This window comes from Microtus pennsylvanicus, chromosome 1 (genome assembly GCF_037038515.1).
Source record: "Microtus pennsylvanicus isolate mMicPen1 chromosome 1, mMicPen1.hap1, whole genome shotgun sequence".
NCBI classification, from domain to species: domain Eukaryota; kingdom Metazoa; phylum Chordata; class Mammalia; order Rodentia; family Cricetidae; genus Microtus; species Microtus pennsylvanicus.
In genome coordinates, this window is record NC_134579.1 from 79,551,556 (window position 1) to 79,575,780 (window position 24,225).

A 24,225-nucleotide genomic window follows, 5' to 3' on the forward strand; every position below is an offset into this window, starting at 1 on the left:
AATGGATTAGTTCTGCCAAGGCACGATGCGGCCACCACTGTCAGCCCCAGCAGGACTGGGCCAATACTATTGAGGACAGGCCTTGACAAAAAAAAATTCTTACCAGGGTAGGGGTATGGGAATTGAAGAAATATAAGTAAAGAATATGAAGGCGCATAAAAATAATAAGAAAGAAAACATAGAAAGTATTGGGAGGGCATTCCAGTGACTGAAATGCTTAAATTTGCTCACATTTATTGTTCCACAGCTTTTATACCCAACATAAAAGGTGCAGGGGGAGAAGGTAACAAAAGACTTTAACATGATACACAGTCAATGGCCTTATCACTCTGAGACATCAAATCCTTAACATTCTGTACTCTAGGGAGCTAAGGTGCTCTAAGTCAGGTACACAGAAGAGTACCCTTCTCTAGGTGAACTCATAGTTACGACAGAAGGAGCAGAAGTCCATTTGTGTACCCGGATCACCTGTCAGGGTGGCGTGGAGCTAATCTTTGTCTTCAGGGATGTAAAGTTTTCATTAGAGAAGTCTTTTGCCTCCCTGGTTAGGAACAAAGAGAAGCCCTCAATGTAAGTGTCCACAGCTACAGCCAACATCAGAAAAAGTGTCAAAATATGTACGGGGAGAAAAAGACAGCATCTTCAACAAATGGTGCTGGGAAAACTGGCTGCCCACATGGAGAAGAATGAAGTTAAACCTATATCTTTCACCTACATAAAAATCAACTCAAAATTTATTAAAGACCTCAATGTGAAACCGGAAGTACTGAAACTGTTAGAGGGAAAGGTGGGCCCTACAAGATGTAAGTTTATGGAGGGATTTTTCTGAACAGGACTCCATTTGCCCAGGAAACCAGATCAACAGTTGAAATGAATTGGGACCTCATAAAAATAAAAAGCAAAAGAAGCAATCAATCAAGTGAGAGGAAGTCATAGAATCCTTGTCAGCTATACATCTGATAGAGTATTAATATATAGAATATATAAAGAACTCAAGAAACAAAGAGTCAAGAAAATAAGCAACCAAATTTAAGGAAATGGGCTATGGATTTGAACAAAGAGCGCTCAAAAGAAGAAATAATAACAGGTATGAAATATCTCAAAACTTTTCAATCTATGGAAATATGGGTTAAAACTACTTTGAGATTTTCTTATACCAGTCAGAATAGCCAAGATAAAGAAAATAACTGCCCACAAATGCCAGCAAGGATATGGGGAAAAGAGACCCTTTATCCATTATTGGTTGATTTGCAAACATATGCATCCTTCATGGAGATCAGTGTGGAGAATTCCTAACAAGCTAAAAGTAGTTTGACTTTGGATTTCTATTGCTGCCGTGAAATACCATGACCAAAAAGGAGGTTGGGGAGGAAAGGGTTCATTTGTCTTCTATTTCTGTGTCATCAAGTTAGGGTTTCTATTGCTGAGATGAGACCACGACCAATTATCAAACTGGGGAAGAAAGGTTTACCTGGCTTATACACTCATCATTGTTCATCCCCGCAGGCACTCAGGGAAGGAACCTGGAGTCAGGAGCTGACCCAGAGGCCATGGAGGGGTGCTGCTTGCTGGCTTGTTTATCACGACTTGCTCAGGCTACTTCTTATGGAACGCAGGACCACCAGAGCCGGGGTATCCCTGCCTGCAGTGGGCTGGGCTGAGCCCTTCCCCATCAAGCACTAATTAAGAAAATGCACTACAGGCTTGCCTGCAGCCCAATCTTATGGAGGCGGTTTCTCAACTGTGGCTCCCTTCTCCGTGATGACTTTAGCTTCTGTCGAATAAAATTATCCAGCGCATAGATCTTCCAGAAGACCTAGCTACCCCACTTCTTGCCATATGCTCAAAAGACTCAGTGTATACTCTACAGACACTCTGCTCGGCCCATTCATTGCTGTTATATTCACAGTAGCTAGGAAACGTCCCTCAAGTGCTGAATGGATGGTAAAAATGCGGTACATATGCACAACAGAGTACTACTCAGCTGCAAAGAAAAGCAAAACCATGAAACCTGCAGGTAAACGTATGGATCTAGAAAACATCCAACAAGGTAACACAGACCCAGAAAGACAAATGATGTGTGTTCTCTCATGGGTGGTTCCTAGCTCTAAACCTTCAGATGTGAGTATATAACCCGGAGAAACCGCAAAAACCAGAAAAGTCAAATGGGACCATGGGGAGTGGGCGGAGAAAGATCTCTAGAGAAGGAATAGAGAACTCAAATGCTATGAAGGGGAAAATGAGAAAAATGAGGGGGTCCTTAGCATGTGAGAGGGAGGAAGGGTTCCCAGGGCCACCCCAAGCTGTTGACAGGTTCCAGAGAGGAGGCAAGGAGTCGGCAAGGGAGGAGTGAGTCAGGCCATGGTGGTTGGGAGAATCCTGCAGGCCAAAGTTGATGCAGTTATAACTCAATTTCCGGCATAATACAATATTTACGATCCAGGCAGTGGTGATGCATGCCTTTAATCCCAGCACTTGGGAGACAGAGGCAGGTGGATATCTGTGAGTTCGAGGCCAGCCTGGTCTACAAGAGCTAGTTCCAGGACAGGCACCAAAGCTACAGAGAAACCTTGTCTTGAAAAAAAAATACAATATTTACATTTTATATCTTTATAGAATTTATTTACATGTCTAATCCTGGCATTCTTTTTTTTTTGTCATTTGATACCACAGTGGTCCCGATACTTCATTCTTTTAACATCTTTCCACACCATTTGTTGAACATCAGCTATGTAGGGCAGAGGTAACTCAAGCCGATCTAACTGTGTCGCTGTATATGCTACATGACTGCCTACAGTAGAAAGAGACTTGTACTTTGTGAGTAAGTAGAGCGGAAGATGTTCAAGAATATCTCAGAGCCTCAGAGATCCCTGGCTTCTTTATGTGTGTCACAACTTCTGATGCATAAGAAAGACCTCCTAATAGGTTAGGATATCTTCCCTAAAGCACAGGAGGTAGTATGCTCAGCAATTTCCTGAGAGAAGGCATAAATGATTCAGAAGAAATTTCCCAATAATCCAATACTTCAAAGTTGTACCAATATTAAAAGCTCTCCCTCCCCCAAACACGCAACATGCAGAGATCAAAACCAAAAGTGAAAAAATTGCCATGGCAGAGATTCTGCAGCTCAGCTTCGTGGGATCTTCGTCAACAAGCTGTGCTGGCTTAGCGGTTTTCCAGTTCCCATCAGATATGGCTGTGTTAGGAGCCACTGTTGTCTTGCAGTTTCCTCCAAACTGAAACATTCTGCCCTGCAGAGGAGCTACTTAAGCCAGAAAGTAAACAACTCAAAACAGCTTTATGAAGCCAAAGTGACCAGATTCACTAGGCTCCTCCCTCCCAAGAGTAAGCAAAAAACAAAACAAAATAAAACAAAAAAACCCAACTGCTAAGAGTGAGCCACTCTAGGCAAGAGAAGCTGCAGAGAAGACTCGGTCCGGACCAGCTGGTCTCTTGGAAGGGACACTGTCCAAACGGTCAAGCTGCTCGCAGGCTATGCAGCCTGGTCCACGTTACCAGCTCTGTGAGCTGTCACTCATGCTGAGATGGTCTTAGGAAGTCTTCGAGTCATTTCTGCTCCTGTAAATAACCCTTCCTCCATATTCCTGCTCCACCGAGTTGGACTTTGGTGGGATCTGTACTCTGTGCAACAGTCATTGGTTCCCTGTCTGGGGTGACGTAGATTCTCCCAGGAGAACTTTGTCACACAAGAGCAGTTCAGAGGGAGATGAAAGGAGAAAGGATAAACAACACTAAGGATGTTTGAAAAAGTCATAGGGAAGCATAGTATTTTATGCTTACCTAAAAGTATATACGTATATTTCTGGGTGGTGGGAGGCAGAGGCAGGCGGATCTTGAGTTCGGGGCCAGCCTGGTCTACAGTGAGTTCCATGACAGCCAGGGCTACACAGAGAAACCCTATCTGGAAAAATGTGTGTGTGTGTGTGTGTGTGTGTGTGTGTGTGTGTGTGTGTGTGTGTACAAATGCAGTTTAAATGAAGCTATACCACACTATAACTTTTGTAGTGATAATGCTCCCCCTAAGAACAATAAACACAGTTAGAGGACTCAGTGTGGAACTACCTGGAAGTTTCCACATTGACAGTTAGTTCTCATAGCACCTGAAGGTGCTTTGTAAGCTTCCAGGGGAGAAAGTCAATAGTCAGTAGTCCAACCAATGCCTATGAATAACAATGATTGGAATGGCAAGATATCCCAAAGGGCGAAATACTGGCACTTAAATCCTGGGGGTAAACAATAGGTGTTTAAATCTGCAGTTTATGTCCCACACTTTGGTCAGGGAGAGACTGTAAGATGCGTCAGGAAGTTCTCTCAGTACCCAGCCTGGGAAGACTCTTTCACTCATAAATCTTGAGTTAATATGACAGATACTCTCCACCTCGGTGGCTTGAGAGGGCATGTTAACATTTTTATATTAGAAAGTCTGACTGTTGCACAAGTTTTCATTGGTCTTAATAATAAAAACCCGGAGTCAGATATCAGGGTAAATGCTAAAATATCAGAGAGATGGAGCAAGCCACAGCCAACTCTTACCTTGCTAACTCCTCAGCCAAAAAAGAAGGACCGAGTGCTGGTCTACTACTGCCTTATATTTCTTTCTTTCTTTCTCGGCCCAGCCATATCACTTCCTGTCTGTAAGTACGGACCTCTAGACCTCTATGGTTAATTAGTGGCTAGCTTTGCCCTCTGGTCTCCAGGCAAGCTGTATTTGTTAGAGTTCAAGTAAAATATCACCACATATGTATGACTTCATATTGTGGCTTACGCACGTCAATGCTGCTCCTCTTCATTCATACGTGCACCTACGTCAGCATTATGTGATGGACCTAGACTTAATGGAGACATTTTCAGATGATGAAAAATTAAAACCTTCTTTCTAGTATTAAAAGTTTATTTTAAAATCTTTTAGGAATAGATCTGACTCTGATCATGGTGATTTACGCCTATAATCCTAGCATTTGAGCAGCTGAGGCAGGAGGACTGATATAAATTTGGGGCCAGACTGTCCTACATAACAAATCGTCCCCATTCCCTGCCATTTCGTCTCTTACACACTGTGTTTCATAGAGGGACAAGAGAGCAGGTGCTACATGAGACACGACAGCGACAGCTGCAGTCTCCTGCTAGGAGATACTTCCTATCTACGGCCCACTATTGAAGTGAATCCTGATGAACTGAGTAATTTGTTCAAAACCTTAGGGAGTTTAAGAACTTAAATAGTCCTAGGAAATTATCAGCTGAAGCTGAGAAAGAATTGGCTTTGGTGGGAAAAAAAAATTATAGAATATGCATGTGGATCATGTGAATCCAAAGCTTAACTGTATTCTGATCATGTTACCTTCAAAGAATTCCCCCAAAGGAATTTGAGTGCAGAGGGAAGATATTACCTTAGAATTGATCTTTTTTTTCAACCACCTAAACAGAGTAAAAAAAAAAAATAACTTATGTGGAAAAGGTCTCTGAATTTATTCTAGAAGGAAAATTGAGACTTTGTCAGTTAAGGGAATAGACCCAGCAGAAATTACAGTACCTTTTGTCAATGATGAAATTGACAAATTATGGATAGAAAGTGAACATTGATAAAGAACATATAGTAATTTTGAGGGAGAAATTAACAACAATCATCCCAAAAGCAAGAGTATTCAATTTATAAAGAAAGCTAGTTGGATCATTCCTCACATTGTAAGGGAAACACCAATATCAGGAACCCATACATTCTATACTGTTGCAAATAAAACAGGGAAGGCAGGTTACAGATCAGAAAATTTAGGCCGATGGTGGTGGTGCACACCTTTTATTTCAGCACTTGGGCAGAAGAAGTAGAAGGATTTCCTTGAGTTTGAGGCCAACATGGTCTGCAAGAGGTAGTTCCAGGATAGGCTCCAAAGCTGCAGAGAAAACCTGTCTGAAAAACAAAACAAAAAAAAAATCAGAAAATTTAAATAGGGTGGATCAAAGACCTTATGATTCTTTCCAAAAGTCAGGAGTATATGATATTCTCAGGATTCTAAGAGATTTTAAAGACCCTCTCACCATAGTTACCAATTCACAATATGCTGAAAGAGTTGTTTTGTGGATTGAAATCATTGAGTTTATACCAGATGATACAGAATTGGCTTTATTAATCATTCAGTTACAAGATATAATCAGGAATAGGAATCATCCCAAATACAAAACACACCCAATCCCGTACAGGTTTGTCAGGTTCTTTAACAAAAGGAAATGGAGAAATAGATCAATTATTGAAAGGAAATACACTGAAATACTCAGAATTTCATAAAAAAACATCATGTCAATAGTAAAGATTTAAAAACACTTTTCCATCATATGCCAACTAATGCGCGAAACAATCCCATACCAGTTAGGATTTAAAGGGGCATTTATTTTGGGGGTAAAACTCACAAAACACCAACCATCAGCATAGTCGCTAGAGCAGGAGCCGGAACCAAGCACTGGAACCAAGAGAGCAAGCCGAGGCTTGCTGCTCTTTTTTAAAGGTAAATAGACCATGCCCCAGTGGGCTGGTATTTGAGCAGCTATTGGCTGAAGGAACGGAAGGGGCTCCCGCAGCACAGTGTGCTCATACTTCAGGGGCTATTGGCTGAAGGAGCCGAAGGTCCTCCCGCAGCAGCCAACAAGGCAAGGAAATATCCTACTTGTTTTTATACAACCAAATACCACTACCTGTAGAAAGTAAACCAAAGGATACTCAAAGGAATGAAATCTGGCAGATGGATGCGTTCCATTTTGTATAATTGTGAAAATTAAAATATGTACACTACATCAGTGATACCTAGTCAGTATTTCAATGGGCAATTGCTCTGAGTTTAGAGAAGGCTGATTCGGGATTCATACACTTTTTAGAAATTATGGCCATAATGGATATACCTGTACAAATTAAGGTGAACAATGCTCCAGAATGTATCTCTAAGAAAATTAAACAGCGTTTTGCTTATGATAATATGAAGCATGTTTCAGATATACCACACAATCTGATACGGCAAGCAGTTATTGAAAGATCAAGTTGAACTCTAAAGGATGTGTTAAATAAACCATAACCGGTAATAAAGACCCCCGGAAATAGATTGCACAATGCTTTATTAACTTTGAATTTTCTAAATGAGAGGAACAACCGCAGAGAGACATTGGATATAGAAAAACCTATGGAATTAAATCAGCCAGGATATTTTAAAGATGTGTTGACCTTAGAATGGAAACCGGGACATGGGGGTTGGTTTTGCTTTTTATTCTATAGGGGATGAAAATTTATGGATACTATCGAAATTGATAACTATTCAAAATGAACAAGAGAGATCTCTTAATTAGAAGAGATGATAATTCATCAAACAGCATGGCCATTTAATCTAAACTAACCTACAAAATTAACATGCGTTTTTTTAATTTGATCAGATGTAACTTGCCAAAAGGGAACCTCTCCAAAGTTAGGGTTGGGATAGGGTTTTCTTTTGTCTTTCCAGGAAAATAAAAACAATTGTTTTTAGGAATTTAAAGACCTTTGTACAAAAAGAAAATCCAAAGTAGAAGGGACTATTAGGAAAAATTACCAAGGAAAGGAATATTCTGACTTAATGCAATCTCTAAAGTCTCCAAAAAGAGGATGGGGTCCCATATCCACAATTCTACGAGGACTATTATAGCATCACTAAGCTGAAAAACACCACCTAAAGATTGACTTTGGACTAAAAACTGCTCAGAACAATGTCAAGGTAGTTAGTAGAGATGATCTAGCCTCACAGACTACTTTAGCTAAGACTGGAGAAAAGCCCTGCACTTTCCATTACACAGAGATTGGATAACAAATGATACAGCGACCTCTCCCAGGACTTGATAATTAACCCAAATTTTTCCTTTCAGGATCCACTAAAGATCCCATCACTCCCAGACAGTAGGAAGTAAATTTAAGAACACAACACCCATATTTCCAAAATGTAGGGTGGATGGATTTTGGTCTTCCATTGAATTATGAATATTGTCATTGTTTAGGCAGATTGGTTACAAGTTATTATTGGTTTATAATAGTCAGGAAAAAAGCTAAACAAAGGATATTAGATTCAGGGTTCTTGTTTTGGAAAAAAGGGAGATACAGATATGGTAGGCTGAAAGGGTAGATTATTGAATCTACTCTAAAATGACTTAAATTGTCCCAGAATTATTTAGCTGTAACAAATATTTCTTCAATATCAATAAATACTCAAGAGAATTCATTTGACTATAATAAATGTGACAAAACTTTCAGTAGGGCTTCATCTGTCATAATCAGAATGTCAGATGACAATTTGTGTTTATTCAAATTGGAAATCATCATAGCTACACCAGATGAGACTGAAAAGGCACAAACGGTAAAATCTGCCATTGTGCTTCAGACTTTACCCAACATCAAAGTATTGGACAGAAAATTTTTGTATGTGTAAATGTTCATATTTAGTTCTAGTCTTTCAGTGTAGATTAAATTAATTAGAAAAAGAGAGGGAGAGGGAGGGAGGGAAGGAAAGAGGGAGGGAGAGATGGAGAGAGAGAGAGAGAGAGAGAGAGAGAGAGAGAGAGAGAGAGAGAGAGAGAGAGGAGGGAAGGAGGGAGGAAGGAAGGAAGGAAGGAAGGAAAGGAAGGAAGGAAAGAAGGAAGGAAGGGAAGGGAAGGTGAAAAATGAACATGAAAGAAAATTATGATTATACATCTGACAAAGTTTATAATCCCAAAGAGTAAGTGTTCAGTGACTTGGCGACATATCCATATTTCCATGGTCTAGGACAGAGAAAAGGGATAGGCAGGAGCAGACAGTGATTACCTGGGACTGTGAGTGATGAGGAATTTTCTAGAAAGCTCCCAGAAAGTAGGATACCAGTATTTTAATGGTATTATAATATAGAGAGGTGACTTTGGGAGTAAAGTATTTGATTCACAACCATGAGAACCTGAGTGTGAATCTCTATCACATGAAATCTGGCCATGACAGGACATATCTTTAACCTCAGTTCTGGTAAAGCAGAGAGTCCCTCATAAGAAAGTCAGGCTAGCCAAAGCAGTGAGCTGCAGGTTCACTTAGAGACCTATGCTCAAAAGAAGGAAAAGTAAAGTGAAGATTGACAAGGTAGTTCCAATATTAGCCTTTTACCTCATGTGTACATGTATACAGATGTGATGAGCAAATTCTTTTTATCACTCTAGCTGATTCTACAAGTCTGTCATGATTTGACCCATGCTTTATAGTTCCTCCTCTTAATTCTGCTTCTACTTCTTTTCATTTTAGCTGACCATTGGGTCTTTTGATCCTAACCTGAATAATCATGATCAGTTTCCCAATCTCTATCAAATGGCCTCCAAGGACACATCTCTGGCCAGTGGCATTGTCTTATTGTTGAGTTATTTCCACTGGAATTGGGTGGGGTTGATTGTATCTGAAGGACAAAAAGGTGTTCAGATAATCTCAGACCTGAGGGCAGAAATGGACAGAAACAGATTATGGTATAGATTTTGTGGAGATGATCCCAGTAAGTGAGGTATCCTTTTTGGCACAGGAACAATTGAATCCTACACGGGTTCTGAAATCATCAGCAAATGTGATCATCACCTATGGGGACAGTGACTTTCTGAGAGGCTTCCTGTCTTATTTAAAGCAGACTTTAGTTACAGGGAAAGTGTGGATCATGAACGCAGAATGGAATGATATCAGCCATTCAAAGCATTTCATTTTGCAGTCATTGCATGGGAGCCTCATTTTCTCACATCACCACAAAGAACTCTCTGGTTTCAGAAATTTTACCCAAACACTTCACCCTTCCAAATACCCAGAAGATTTTTACCTTCAATGGTTCTGGTTCTACTTTTTTAACTGCTCATTTGCTGATGACTGTACTACAGTTGAGAACTGTGTGACTAATGTTTCCTTGCATGACTCACCTAACAACCATTTTGATAAGGTCATGACTGAGTATGCTTACAATACATACAATGCTGTGTATGCTGTGGCCCATGGCCTTCATGAGATGCTTCTTCATCAAGTCGAAGTAAAACCATTAAGAAAGGCAGAAGAATTGATGTTTTCATCCTGGCAGGTAATGTGTTTCCCATTGGGTTGCTCATAACATAAGCAATGTGATTTTTCTAAATGTCTTCATTAGGAGGCCACACTACTTTTCTTAGAATCTCTAAGAATACAAAATAAACTACTAGAAACACTGACAAAGGGGGGGGGTAAGTCAAGATTTATACAGAAATAATTAAAAGGAAGGAAGAAAATGTGTTCTAAATCCACATCAGTATTTTATGTTGCCAGATCAAAGATTTCTATATAAAAATACAGAATATGTGTAATCTTGCGAGTCCCATGGGATTCAGTTGAGGCTGTGGACATTTGCTGAGAGGCCAGAGCTGAGTGTGGAGGGTGGAGTGCCTAGGCACATGGAAGGAATCACAAAATGTGGAGAATGGAATCTGCAGAGAAAAGCTGGAGGAAGGAACCTTCTGAGAGTATTAATTTTAAGTATGTGGCGTCCCATCCATGGAGAAGAAGCTTTAAAAAAGGGAAATGACTGAGTTGACTAAAGAAGGGATACTTCACAGGACTATCACAACACGCAGCAAAGCCTGTGCAGACAGACTGGACAGTGGAGATGAATGAGGGTAGTAGAGTTCCCAGGCGTGTTACTTCACAACACGCCATAAAGTCCACAGAAGAAGGGAAGGGCGTGGCTGTCCCAGGGTAAGGTGCTCTATAAATAGAAGTTTTTATGTCTCGTTCCATCCTGCAGCCACTTTTAAGTAATCACTCAAAGGCTTGTATTATTTATAAACTTTTTGGCCTATAGGTCAGACTTATTACAACCAGCTCTTACATTTAAATTAACACATTTATTTTTTATTTTTATTGAGCTATATATTTTATCCACTCCTCTCCCCTGTCCCCTTCTACTTTCTCATATTATTCACATACTCCCAGTTACTTAGGAGATCTTGTCCTTTCCAACTCCCCCACGTAGATTAGATCCACGTATGTCTCTCTTAGGGTCCTGTTTGCTGTCTAGTTTCTCTGGACTTGTGAATTGTATATTGGATTTTCTTTGCTTTATGTCTAAAAGCCACTTATAAGTGAGAACATATTATATTTGTCTTTCTGGGTCTGGGTTACCACACTCAATATTTCGGTGAAGAATGTGGCTGCTTTTTGCCCTTGTCAAAAGAGTCTCCCTGAGGCTAAAGTGAAAAGTTGTGGATTAATATCCAGGTCTTTGATTAGTTTCCTTTGGTCAACATCTTTGTTTTTGTGCCAGTACCAAGCTGTTTTCATTACTATAGCTCTGTAATAGAGTTTGAAGTTGGGGATGGTAATGCCTCTGGAAATTCTTTTATTGTATGATTGTTTTGGCTATCCTGGGTTTTTTGTTTTTCCATATAAAGTTGATTATTGTTCTCTCAAGGTCTGTGAAGAATTTTGTTGGGATTTTGATAGGGATTGCATTGAATCTATAGATTGCTTTTGGTAGAATTGCCATTTTTACTATGTTAATCCTCCCAATCCAAGAGCATGGGAGATCCTTCCATTTTCTGGTATCCTCTTCAATTTCTTTCTTCAAAGACATAAAGTTCTTGTGAAATAGATCTTTCACTTCCTTGGTTAAAGTTACCCCAAGATACTTTATGCTATTTGTGGCTATTGTGAAAGGTGATGCTTCTCTGATTTCCCTGTCTGCTCCATTGTTCTTTGTGTATAGGAGGGGACTGATTTTTTTTGGAGTTGATCTTGTATTCTGCCACATTACTAAAGATGTTTATAAGCTGTAGGAGTTCTTTGGTAGAGTTTTTGGGGTCATCTATGTACTCTATCATATCATATGCAAATAATGAAAGTTTGACTTCTTCTTTCCAATTCGAATCCCCTTGATCTCCTTATGTTGTCTTATTGCTATTGCTAGAACTTCAAGCACTATATTAAAGAGGTATGGAGAGAGTGGACAGCCTTGTCTTGTTCCTGATTTTAGTGGAATGGCTTTGAGTTTCTCTCCATTTAATTTGATGTTAGCTGTTGACTTGCTGTGTATTGCTTTTATTATATTTAGGAATGAACCTTGTATCCCTAAGTCTTTGAGACCTTTATCATACAGGGTGTTGAATTTTGTCAAATGCTTATTCAGCATCTAATGAAATGATCATATGGTTTTTTTTCTTTCAGTTTATTTATATGATGGATTACATTGATAGATTTTCATATGTTGAACCAGCCCTTCCTCTCTAGGATGAAGCCTACTTGATCATAAAGTATAATATTTTTGATGTGTTCTTGGATTCGGTTTGCCAGTATTTTATTGAGAATTTTTGCATCGCTGTTCATGAGTGAGATTGGTATGTTTTCTCTTTCTTGGTTGAGTCTTTGCATGGTTTTGGTATCAGGGTAACTGTAGCTTCATAAAAGGAGTTTGGCAGTGACTCTTCTGTTTCTATTATATGAAACACATTAAGGAGTATAGGTATTAGCTTTTCTTGGAAGTTCTGGTAGAATTCAACGTTGAAACCATCTGGTTCTGGGCTTTCTTTGGAAGGAGGTTTTTGATAACAGCTTCTAATTCCTCACGACCTACAGGTCTATTTAAATTGTTCACCTGGTCTTGATTTAATTTTGATATATGGTACTTATCTAAAAAAATGTCAGTTTCTTTCACATTTTTCAATTTTGTGGCATACAGGCTTTTGTAGTAAGATCTAATGATTCTTCGAATTCTTCTGTGTCTGTGCTTAGTTCCCCCTTTTCATTTCTAATCTTGTTAATTTGCAGGATCTCTCTCTGCCTTTTGAGTAGTTTGGATAGGGGTTTGTCAATCTTGTTGATTTTCTCCAAGAAACAGCTTTTTGTTTCATTGATTCTTTGGATTGTTTTCTGTGTTTCTAAACTGAATGCTGGGAGAGAGGAGGTGGAGTGAGGAGAAGCTATGGAGCCAACCCTGGAAACAGACATGCTGGGACCTTGCCCATAGGCCATGAGTCTCGTGATTAAAATATAAAATAATGGTGAGTTCCCAAGAGATCAGCCCCAATGTCTCAGTGTGTGGGTGCACCCCTCAGGTCCTGACTTCCTTGCTCGTGTTCTCCCTCCTTCTGCTCCTCATTTGGACCATGGAAGCACAGTCCGGTGCTCCAATGTGGGTCTCTCTCTCTATCTCCTTCGATCACCAGATGAAGATTCTATGATGATATGCAAGATATTCGTCAGTATGACTATAGGGTAGGGCCACTTCAGGCTTCCTCTTCTCAACTGCCCTAGGAACTAGCTGGGGACATCTCCCTGGACACCTGGGAACCCCTCTAGTGTCAAGTCTCTTGCCAACTCTAAAATTGGCTCCCTTAATTAAGATATATACTTCCCTGCTCCCATATCTACCCTTCCTTTATCCCAACCATACCATTCCCCCAAGTTCTTCCCATCCTCCCCTTCTCACTTTTACTCTCCCCATCTCCCCTTTCCCCCATCCCACCCCATCCCCCATTCCCAGTTTTTGGCCAGCTGGACTGGGTCTTAAAAAGCATGGGATAAAACCGGACTCTCTGAACATGGCAGACAATGAGGGCTGCTGAGAAGCCAAGAACTATGGCACTGGGTTTTGATCCTACTGCATATACTGGCTTTGTGGGAGCCTAGGCTGTTTGGGTGCTTACCTTCCTAGACCTGGGGGGAGGGGGGAGGACCTTGGACTTCCCACAAGGCAGGGAACCCTGACTGCTCTTCTTGCTGGAGAGGGAGGGGGAAAAGAGCGGGGCAGGGGGAGAGAAATGGGAGGCAGAGGCGGGGAGGAAGCAGAAATTTTTAATAATAAAAAAAGTGAAAAATAAAAAATATATAAAATAATGGAAATGTGTTAAATTAAGATATAAAAGACATTTTTTCCTATTATGTATATAAAGTGTCCTTTTCCTTATCTTCTGATTGACTTTAGTTTGATAACTATTTTGTTAGATATTTGGATAGCTACACCCACTTACTTCTTAGGTCCATTTGATTGGAAAACCTTTTCCCACCCCTTTATTCTGAAGTAATATCTGTCTTTGAGCCTGAGGTGTATTTCTTGTATGTAGCAGAAGGTTGGATCCTGTTTTTGTATCCATTCTCTTAGGCTATATTTTTTAAAAAAAAATATGTGAATTGAGTCCATTGATATTAAGTGATATTAATGACCAGCAGTTGTTAATTTTGTTTATTTTTTAGGTAGTAGTGTTTGTGTGTATCCATTCTTTCAGTTATGCTGGTAGGAGGTTATCAGTTGCCTGTGTTTTTGTGAGTGCAGTTATCTTTCCTGGGTTGGGGTTCTTCTTTTAGTACTTTCTGTAGGGCTGGGTTTGTGGATACATATTGTTTAAATCTGTTTTTCTTATGGAATATCTTGTTTATTCCATCAATGGTGACTGAAAGATTTTCTGGGTATAGCAGTCTGGGCTTACATCCATGGTCTCTTTGTGTCTGTAGCACTTCTATCCAGGACTTCCTGGCTTTCATGATTTCTATCGAGAAATGAAGTATAATTCTGATAGGTTTACCTTGTTACTTGACCTTTTCCCTTGCAGCTCTTAATTTTTCTTTATACTGTATTTTTGTGTTTTGATTATTATATGGTGAAGGGACTATTTTTTTTAATCCAGTCTATTTGGCATTCTGTAAGCTTCTTGTACATTCATAAGGATGCCATTCTTTAGTTGGGTAAGTTTTTTTCTATGGTTTTGTTCAATATATTTTCTGTACCTTTGAGCTGGATTTCTTCTCTTTCTTCTACCCCTATTATTCTTAGGTTAGGTCTTTTCATGGTGTCCCAGATTTCCTGGATGTTTTGTGTTACAAGTTTGTTGTATTTAACAATTTCTTTGACCAATGAGTCTGTTTTCTTTATATATCTTCAGCACCTGAATTTTTTCTTCTATCTCTTGTATTCTGTTGGTTATACTTGTCTCTGTAGCTCCTGTTTGTTTACCCAGATTTTTGATATCCAGAATTCCCTCAGTTTGTGTGTTCTTTATTATCTCTATTTTTGTCTTCAAGTCTTGAACTGTTTGCTTTACTTGTTTGATTGTTTTTTTTTGGGGGGGGGTTTCTTTGAGGGATTTATTAATTTATTTCAATTTTTGTTTGTCTTTTCTTACATTTCTTTAAGGAGTTCTTTATTCCTCTTTAAAGGTCTCCATCATTTTAAAAAATTATATTTAAAGTCATTTTCTTCTGATTATTCTGGGTTTGGATGATTAAGTCTTCCTGTTGTGTCACTACTGTGTTGTGATGTTGCCATGTTGCTTTTTAGGTTGTTGGAGGAATTCTTGCATTGGCACCTATCCATCTCTTCCTTCAGTTGATGTAAGGAGTGTCTTTGCATCTTGATTGTATCCTTGCAGTGGCTGTCTGAGCATTTGGGAGTTTTTCTTAGTCTGTTTTCTTTTATCAATGTCATCTCAAAGAAGCTCTGAAGTCTCTGTAAGTCTGTTCTTGTGGTCTTCTCTCCTGTTTTACTCTCTTGGTGCTCTCTCTTGGTTCTCTCAGTGTTGTAGCAAGCTCTTGGTCCTCTTAGTATTGAAGCAAACTCTGAGCTCATAGGCAGGGTGTCTCTAGTAGCTTGGTGGGTCTAGTGGATGGGGTTGGGTTTTCAGGGAGTTTACTACAGGAAACTACCTGCTGGCTGGCTTGGAAAGGCTGGGGAGTTGAGGGAGGGGCCTGGAAATTTGTCCCACTGTGAGGTCCTAGGGAGTGGGTTGTCCCACCATGTGGCTGTTCACTAACCTCTCAAGTCCCCTCAGTATTGGAGTAAGCTGTGTTTCAGAGTTCCACTGTGGTTGCAGGAGGATTAGGGGGATTGGGGGCAGGGTAGGGTTAGTAGTTTGTAGGGGCCGCTGGCTGGGTTTCAGTTTTAGGGGTGCCTACCTACAAGAAACTCCATGCTGGCTGGCTAGAAAAGTCTGGGGAGTTGGTGGAGGGCCCAGGTATTTGTTCCACTGTTGAGGTCTTAGAGAGTGGGGTCACCAGCTGCATGGCTGTTGACTGACCTCTTATGATTGGAGCAATCTGTGTTCCTAATCATATTCTGCTATATTCATATATTGATGAATTATACAGTTGTCATCAGAGAGGCTTTCTTCATCTAGCAACTGATGGGAGCATAGGCTTTGATCCACAGCCAAACCCTGAGGAAGACAGGGAGGAAGGATTGTATGAGCCAGAGAGGTGGGAAAAAATCATGAGAACATGGCTTATAAAATAAACCAAGAAGGGCTTATGGGGGCTCACAGAGTCTGAAGTGGCAACCATGGAGCATTCATGAATCTGAGGTAGATCCTTTGCATATTTGTTATGGTTATTAGCTTTGTGCTCTTGTGAAATTCCTAACAGTGAAAGTTAGGGGTGTCTCTGACTCATTTGCCTGCTCTTGGGACCCTTTTCCTCCTACTGGACTATCTCCTCCAGCCCTGATATGAGGTTTTCTTCCTAGTCTTACTGCAATTTGTTAGGTCATATTCAGTGGATATCACAGGGAGGTCAGCTACTTGTTTGTTTGAAGGGAAATGGAGGAGGAGGATATCTGGCAGAAAAGGGAGGTAAGGGGAAGGAATTGGGAGAATTGAAGGCAGGGCAAACTGTGGTAGGGATGTAATGTATGAGAGAAGAATAAAATTTCAAAAATCACAAAAACACCTACCACAAAGAGAGAATTCAAATATGTTTTTATTTTCTCCAAGTATATATACCCTGCGTTATAATTCAGTGGTGATTTAGCTTTTTTTTCATTTATTTTCCCCCAAAGCCAAGGGTGATGATTTCTTAAAATCCTGCCTAATACCTTTACTTACTAAATATGATGGATGATGAATAATAAAAACTTCAATTTTATGTGGTTTCTGTTTCTATTCTATTTTCATCTCAAGGAGTTTATTTTTTCTTAGAAATACACACCAAATGATATTCATTTATATTTTATATCTCATAATTTTTCTTCAGGGATTTATTAAGTTATGTGTTCTCAAGATGCTTTTGTGTTTTTGTTTATTTGTTGTTTTTGTTTTGTTTGCTTTGATGTTTGTTATTATCCCTGGAGAGGTCATTATTTATTTAATGACAAAAAGAACAACTAAACTCAGAGAATTAGGCCCCAACTTGTTCAGAGATACTACTGTTCATTGTATTGAATTAAACTTATACATCCAGCTTGAATTTGATTTTCTTTTCCAAAGTTTTATATTTAATCAAACTAAAAACAGAAATTTTAAAAAGGATATAAAAGCTAGCCAATAGGAAGCTAGATTTAATAGACCAAGCCTTGATTTAATTAATACAGTTTCAGTGTGGTTATTTAGGGAGTCTGGGTGGCCAGGAAATGAACAAGTGGCCTCCTACTACAACTAAATTTTGTTAGACAAACTGACAATTGCCAGGTTTTCTTTCACTTACTTTTTATCTTGGTGCTTGTTATTGAGAGCTACTATCTATTAACAAGATTGTTATTTTCAAAAATATCATAATATATTAGCTATCCATAGGCTGCCATTTGCCCTACATTCTTGATACCTATGTTAAATTTACTTTATGCATCAAGAATTTAAATTATACAAAACTTTCCCAAACACTTCAGTTATTTGTCTTCACTCTGGTACCAACTTCATAAAATAATACATCATTTTTAGCTGCACCCTTTTCTAAAAGACAAGCAGTTTACTAATCATGCTGGAGAACAAGTGAATTTGAATGAGAAAATGAAACTGAATGCAGAGTATGACATTCTCAACTATTGGAACTTTCCAGAAGGTCTAGGACTTAAAGTAAAAGTTGGACAGTTTTCCCCATATGGTCCACTTGGTCAACAATTATCTTTATCTGAGGACATGATAGAATGGGCCACAGGAATTACAGAGGTGAGTTGGGTATAATTATAATACAATTAACTACACATAGTAAAACAAATCTTGATAAGGACCTCCTAACCAAAATCTATTTACAATGGACCTTCTTATAAAGAAAAGAGTAATTTCTTCTAATAAAGTCTCATTTCAGGGAAGAGTCCATTCCCAAGAATCTCAATGTTATTTTTGTAGAACTTTTATGTCATATTTCTTTGTTTGAAAACTTTCTATTTTATTGGTCTTTTGCTTTATGTGTGTTTGTTTCATTGGGGTTTTCTCTTTTCAGTTTTGTTTCCTTGTTTTGTAAACATAGAGAAAGAAAGGGCATAGAGTTGAACAAAGGGTGAGTTAGGGAGATCTAAGAGGAATTGAAGGAAGAAAGATACATGATCACAATATTTTCTGTGAATACGTCTTTTAATGTTTTATACTAAACTATATATATTTTAATCTTTTCTTTTGCCTTGCAGTTTTGTGATTTTATTTATTTATTTATTTATTTATTTATTTATTTATTTATTTATTTATTTATTAAGGATTTCTGCCTCCTCCCCGCAACCGCCTCCCATTTCCCTCCCCCTCCCCCAATCAAGTCACCCTCCCTCATCTGCTCTAAGAGCAATAAGGGTTCCCTGACCTGTGGGAAGCCCAAGGACCGCCCACCTCTATCCAGGTCTCCTAAGGTGAGCATCCAAACTGCCTAGGCTCCCCCAAAGCCAGTACGTGCAGTAGGATCAAAAACCCACTGCGATTGTTCCTGAGTTCTCAGTATTCCTCATTGTCCTCTATGTTCAGCTAGTCCGGATTTGTCCCATGCTTTTTCAGACCCAGGCCAGCTGGCCTTGGTGAGTTCCCGATAGAACATCCCCATTGTCTCAGTGAGTGGGTGCACCCCTCGCGGTCCTGAGTTCCTTGCTCGTGCTCCGTCTCCTTCTGCTCCTGATTTGGACCTTGAGATTTCTGTCCCGTGCTCCTCTGTCTCTGTCTCCTTTCATCGCCTGATGAAGGTTAATATTCATGAGGATGCCTATGTGTTTGTCTTTGGGTTCACCTTCTTACTTAGCTTCTCTAGGAACATGCATTATAAGCCCAATGTCCTTTATTTATGGCTAGAAACCAAATATGAGTGAGTACATCCCATGTTCCTCTTTTTGGGTCTGGCTTACCTCACTCAGGATAGTGTTTTCTATTTCCATCCATTTGTATGCAAAATTCAAGAAGTCCTTGTTTTTTACTGCTGAGTAATACTCTAATATGTATATATTCCATACTTTCTTCATCCATTCTTCCATTGAAGGGCATCTAGGTTGTTTCCAGGTTCTGGCTATTACAAACAATGCTGCCATGAACATAGTTGAGCATATACTTTTGTTGTATGATAGGGCCTCTCTTGGGTATATTCCCAAGAGTGGTATTGCTGGATCCAGGGGTAGGTTGATTCCGAATTTCCTGAGAAACCGAAACACTGCTTTCCAGAGTGGTTGCACAAGTTTGCATTCCCACCAGCAATGGGTGAGTGTCCCCCTTTCTCCACAACCTCTCCAGCAAAGGCTATCATTGGTGTTTTTTATTTTAGCCATTCTGACAGGTGTAAGATGGTATCTTAAAGTTGTCTTGATTTGCATTTCCCTGATCGCTAGGGAAGTTGAGCATGACCTTAAGTGTCTTTTGGCCATTTGAAGTTCTTCTGTTGAGAATTCTCTGTTCAGCTCAGTGCCCCATTTTATAATTGGATTGATTAGCCTTTTACGGTCTAGTTTCTTGATTTCTTTATATATTTTGGAGATCAGACCTTTGTCAGTTGCGGGGTTGGTGAAAATCTTCTCCCAGTAAGTGGGTTGCCTTTTTGTCTTAGTGACAGTGTCCTTTGCTTTACAGAAGCTTCTCAGCCTCAGGAGGTCCCATTTATTCAATGATGCCCTTAGTGTCTGTGCTGCTGGGGTTATACGTAGGAAGTGGTCTCCTGTGCCCATGTGTTGTAGAGTACTTCCCACTTTCTCTTCTATTAGGTTCACTGTGTTCGGACTGATATTGAGGTCTTTAATCCATTTGGACTTGAGTTTTGTGCATGGTGATAGATATGGATCTATTTTCATTCTTTTACAGATTGACATCCAGTTTTGCCAGCACAATTTGTTGAAAATGCTGTCTTTTTTCCATTGTATACTTTTAGCTCCTTTATCGAAAATCAGGTGCTCATAGGTTTGTGGGTTAAAGTCAGGGTCTTCTATTCGATTCCATTGGTCGACTTCTCTGTTTTTATGCCAATACCAGGCTGTTTTCAATACTGTAGCTCTATAATAGAGTTTGAAGTCAGGGATGGTAATGCCTCCAGACAATCCTTTATTGTATAAGATTGTTCTGGCTATCCTGGGTTTTTTGTTCCTCCATATAAAGTTGATTATTGTCTTCTCCAGATCTGTGAAGAATTTTGATGGGATTTTGATGGGGATTGCTTTGAATCTATAGATTGCTTTTGGTAGAATTGCCATTTTTACTATGTTGATCCTCCCAATCCAAGAGCAAGGGAGGTCCTTCCATTTTCTGGTGTCTTCTTCAATTTCTTTCTTCAAAGACTTATAGTTCTTGTCGAATAGGTCTTTCACTTCCTTGGTCAGGGTTACCCCTAGATATTTTATGCTATTTGTGGCAATCGTGAAAGGTGATGCTTCTCTGATTTCCCTCTCTGTTTCCTTATCCTTAGTGTAAAGGAAGGCTACTGATTTTTTGGAGTTGATCTTGTATCCTGCCACATTACTAAAGGTGTTTATCAGCTGTAGGAGTTCTTTGGTAGAATTTTTGGGGTCACTTATGTATACTATCATATCATCTGCAAATAACGAAAGCTTAACTTCTTCCTTTCCAATACAAATCCCCTTGATCTCCTTATGTTGTCTTATTGCTATTGCTAGAACTTCAAGCACTATATTGAAGAGGTATGGAGAGAGTGGACATCCTTGTCGTGTTCCTGATTTTAGTGGGATGGCTTTGAGTTTTTCTCCGTTCAATTTAATGTTAGCTGTTGGCTTGCTGTAAATAGCTTTTATTATATTTAGGTAGGATCCTTGTATCCCTATTCTCTCCAAGACCTTTATCATGAAGGGGTGTTGAACTTTGTCGAATGCTTTTTCAGTATCTAATGAAATGATCATATGATTTTTTTCTTTCAGTTTATTTATATGGTGGATTACATTGATAGATTTTCGTATGTTGAACCAGCCCTGCATCTCTGGGATGAAGCCTACTTGATCATAATGGATAATTTTTCTAATGTGTTCTTGGATTCGGTTTGCCAGTATTTTGTTGAGGATTTTTGCGTCGATGTTCATGAGTGAGATTGGCCTGTAATTCTCCTTCCTGGTTGAGTCTTTGTGTGGTTTTGGTATCAAAGTAACTGTAGCTTCATAGAAGGAGTTTGGTAATGTCCCTTCTGTTTCTATACTGTGGAATACATTAAGGAGTATAGGTATTAGGTCTTCTTGGAAGTTCTGGTAGAATTCTGCATTGAAACCATCTGGTCCTGGGCTTTTTTTGGTGGGGAGGTTTTTGATAACCTCTTCTAATTCTTCGCGACTAACAGGTCTGTTTAGACTGTTCACCTGGTCCTGGTTTAACTTTGGTATATGGTATTTATCTAAAAAAGTGTCCATTTCTTTTACATTTTCCAGTTTTGTGGCATACAGGCTTTTGTAGTAAGATCTAATGATTCTCTGAATTTCCTCTGTGTCTGTGGTTATGTCCCCCTTTTCATTTCTGATCTTATTTATTTGTGTGTTCTCTCTCTGTCGTTTAATTAGTTTGGATAGGGGTTTGTCGATCTTGTTGACTTTCTCCAAGAACCAGCTTTTTGTTTCATTGATTCTTTGGACTGTTTTCTGTGTTTCTATTTTGTTGATTTCAGCCCTCAGTTTTATTATTTCCAATCTTCTACTTCTCCTGGGCGCGTCTGCTTCTTTTTTTTCTAGAGCTTTCAGGTGTGTTGTTAAGTCCCCAATGTATGCATTTTCCGTTTTCTTTAAGTGGGCACTCAGTGCTATGAACTTTCCTCTTATCACTGCTTTCATTGTGTCCCATAGGTTTGAGTATGTTGTCTCTTTATTTTCATTAAATTCAAGGAAGACTTTAATTTCTTTCTTAATTTCTTCCTTGACCTAGGTGTGGTTCAGTAGTTGACAGTTCAGTTTCCATGAGTTTGTCGGCTTTCTGTGGGTAGCATTGTTGTTGCCTTCTAACTTTAATCCGTGGTGATCAGATAGGACACAGGTGGACACTGATATTTTTTTGTATCTGTGGAGGTTTCCTTTGTTACCAAGTATGTGGTCAATTTTTGAGAAGGTTCCATGAGCTGCAGAGAAGAAGGTATATTCTTTCCTATTTGGGTGGAATGTTCTATATATGTCTGTTAAGTCCATTTGCTTCATTACCTCCAATAATTCTCTTAATTCTCTATTAGGTTTCTGTCTGATTGACCTGTCCCTTGTAGAGAGAGGTGTGTTGAAGTCTCCTACTACTAGTGTGTGTGGTTTGATGTCTGCTTTGAGTTCTAATATTTCTTTTACATAAGTAGGTGCTTTTATATTGGGGGCGTAGATATTCAGAATTGAGACGTCATCCTGATGAATTGTTCCTGTTATGAGTATAAAGTGACCATCTCGGTCTCTTCTGATTGATTTTAGTTTGAAGTCAGTTTTGTTAGAAATTAATATGGCCACACCTGCTTTTTTCTTAGGACCATTTGCTTGAAACACCTTTTCCCAACCCTTTACTCTGAGTAGGTGCCTGTCTTTGTGGTTGAGATGTGTTTCTTGCAAACAGCAGAATGTTGGATCCTGTTTTCGTATCCAATCTTTTAGCCTGTGCCTTTTTATAGGTGAATTGAGCCCATTAATATTAAGTGATATTAATGACCAGTGGTTGTTTACTCCGGTTATTCTTATTGCTTTTGGTCGTAGAGATTGTGTGTCTCCCTTCTTTGAGATGTGCTGGTGAAGGGTCACTAGATGCCTGGGTTATTGTAGGCAGTGTTGGCAGTGTTGAATTCCTTGCGTTGTGATTTTCCTTCTATTACTTTCTGTAGGGCTGGATTTGTGGCTACGTATTGTTTAAATTTATTCTTATCCTGGAATGTCTTGATTTCTCCATTTATAGTGAACGAAAGCTTGGCTGGGTATAGTAGTCTGGGCTTGCATCCATGGTCTCTTAGCTTCTGCAGAACATCTATCCAGGACCTTCTGGCTTTCATAGTTTCCATAGAGAAGTCAGGTGTAAGTCTGATCGGTTTACCTTTATAAGTTACTTGCCCTTTTTCCTTTGCAGCTCTTAATATTCTTTCTTTAACCTGTATATTTTGTGTTTTGATTATTATATGGCGAGGAGATGTTTTTCTTTGATCCAGTCTGTTTGGTGTTCTGTATGCTTCTTGAATATTTAAGTGAATATCTTTCTTTAAGCTGGGAAAGTTTTCTTCCATAATTTTGTTGAATATATTTTCTGGGCCTTTGAGCTGTGACTCTTCTCCTTCATCAATACCTATTATTCTTAAGTTTGGTTTTTTTATTGTGTCCCATATTTCCTGAATGTTTTGTGTTGAGAATTTGTTGGTTTTGCTGTTTTCTTTGATCTGTTCGTTTATTTTCTCTATGGTGTCCTCAGCATCTGAGATTCTTTCTTCTATCTCTTGTATTCTATTGATTATGCTTGTTTCTGTAGACTCTGCTCGTTGACCTAGATTTTCCATATCCGGCTGGTCCTCAGTTTGTGTTTTCTTCCTTGCTTCCATTTCAGTTTTCAATTCTTGAACTGTTTCCATTACCTGTTTGATCGTTTTATCTTGGTTTCCCAGGGTATCATGTACATATTTACTCATTTCTTCAAACTTTTTGTTATACTTCTCATCCATTTCTATAAGGGCATTTTTTACATGTTGTTTAAGGGACTCTATTGCGTTCATAAAGTCAATTTTTTCCACTTCTTCTGTGTTAGATTGTTCAAATACTTCTGTTGTAAGATCCTTGGGTTCTGGTGTTTTCATGTTGTTTTTCAGATTATTGGGTGAGTTCTTGCCTTGGCGTCTGCCCATCTCCTCCTATTAATCCTATCTAATGGGTCTTTTAAAAACCGGATCAGGTTTCCCTGCTGGCCCAGGGCTCCGCTTACAAAATGCCCTCGCTCTGTTTCCTGGTTCCTGCCACAGGCCAAGAACCCTCTCACCCCTCCGAAGGGTCTTCCGGACAGGACCAGGCTCCCCGTTTGCCAGTGACCTGGCCAAACAAAGGCCTACCTCTTTGATTTGATTGTAGTAGGGCGATCTGCTCTCCTTATTGCCCG

General features: G+C 39.3%; 1 pseudogene; it reads left to right on the forward strand.

The window, feature by feature from the left end:
- Nucleotides 1-24,225, forward strand: part of LOC142845506 (vomeronasal type-2 receptor 116-like) — a 46,260-nt pseudogene that overhangs the window by 13,137 nt on the left and 8,898 nt on the right.